This window comes from Protobothrops mucrosquamatus, unplaced genomic scaffold (genome assembly GCF_001527695.2).
Source record: "Protobothrops mucrosquamatus isolate PMUCROS unplaced genomic scaffold, P.Mucros_1.0 scaffold3739, whole genome shotgun sequence".
In the NCBI taxonomy this organism is placed as follows: domain Eukaryota; kingdom Metazoa; phylum Chordata; class Lepidosauria; order Squamata; family Viperidae; genus Protobothrops; species Protobothrops mucrosquamatus.
Genome location: NW_015389692.1, coordinates 6,503 through 8,292, shown reverse-complemented (window position 1 = coordinate 8,292; position 1,790 = coordinate 6,503).

The following is a 1,790-nucleotide window of genomic DNA, read 5'->3' as shown; positions in this document are numbered from 1 at the left end:
ATGAGCTGCCCCCAGAGATCAGGGTGATCCCTGATCTCCCTTCCTTCCGCCGCGCCCTTAAGACATGGCTATTCCAACAAGCGGGACTGGCCTAGGGCAATTTTTAGAGGGGTTTTAATCATATTTTAATTAGACAATATTTAAATATTTCTTCTTAATTAATTTTAATTTTGTAATTGTTATTGGTGTATTTTTAGTCATTTGTCAGCTGCCCTGAGTCCGCAAGGAGAAGGGCGGGATATAAATTCAATAAATAATAAATAATAATAATAATGTCCCACCATCAGAGGCTGAAACCTCACAGGCCATCAGTCAGTGTTCCAGTGGTAAGGCGCCAGGATTTGATACAATCCCAGCAGAAGTCTATAAGGCTGGTGGTGCTGTGCTTGTTGAAAAACTCATCCAGCTGTTCCGGTCTTTCTGGAAACAAGGTTCCACCCCTCAGGAACTGAAAGACGCATCCATCGTGCACCTCTACAAGAGGAAAGGAAATCGACAAGTCTGCGATAATTATAGAGGAATATCACTTCTCTCCGTCGCAGGCAAGATCTTTGCACGAGTGTTGCTAAATCGCCTGACTGACCATCTGGAACAGGTTCTACTACCTGAGACACAGTGTGGTTTCCGCAAAGAGCGTGGCATGGTGGACATGATCTTTGCAGCTCAACAGCTCCAGGAGAAATGTCAGGAGCAGAATCGTGAACTATATACCACCTTTGTGGATCTCACCAAGGCTTTTGACACAGTCGTGAAGGATTCTGGTGCATTATGTCGAAGTTTGGGTGCCCTGACAGATTTATTCTGATGGTACGGCAGTTCCATGATGGCATGGCGGCTCGTGTTCTGAGCAACGGTGAAGCCTCAGAGGCTTTCCCTGTCACAAACGGCGTTAAGCAAGGCTGCGTGCTGGCACCAACCTTGTTCAGCATGATGTTTTCAGCCATGCTGTCTGACGCCTTTCAGAACAGCTCAGTGGGAGTCAATCTGAGGTACAGAACTGATGGGAAATTGTTCAACCTGCGAAGACTCCAGGCTGTCACCAAGGTAAAGGAGACTGCTACGAGATCTTCTCTTTGCTGATGACTGTGCCCTTAATGCAGGATCGGAGCAGGAAATGCAAGCCAGCATGGACAAATTTGCAGCCGCTTGTGACAACTTTGGCCTCTTTATTTATTTTATTTATTTATTTATTTAATTACATTTATATCCCGCCCTTCTCCTTGCGGACTCAGGGCGGCTAACAATTAGATAAAATACAAACATACAATACACCTATTAAAATTAATTAAAAAGAAATATTTAAACTAATCAGATTAAAAGTAATTAAAACCCCTTTAAAATCCCTTGGGCCAGTCCCGCAAGCTGGAACAACCATGTCTTGAGGGCGCGGCGGAAGGAAGGGAGATCAGGGATCACCCTGATCTCTGGGGGCAGTTCGTTCCAGAGGGTGGGAGCTCCCACAGAGAAGGCCCTCCCCCTTGGGGTCGCCAGCCGGCACTGTCTGGCTGACGGCACCCTGAGGAGACCCACTCTGTGGGAGCATACAGGTCGGTGGGAGGTGATCTGTGGCAGGAGGTGGTCTCGAAGATACCCAGGTCCGATGCCATGGAGCGCTTTAAAGATGATAGTCAGCACCTTGAAGCGCACCCGGAAGGCCACCGGCAGCCAATGCAGCTCGCGCAAAAGCGGCGTAACATGGGAGCGACGAGTCCCTCCCAACACCGCCCGCGCGGCCGCATTTTGAACTAGCTGGAGCCTCCGGGTGCTCCTCAAGGGGAGCCCCATGTAGA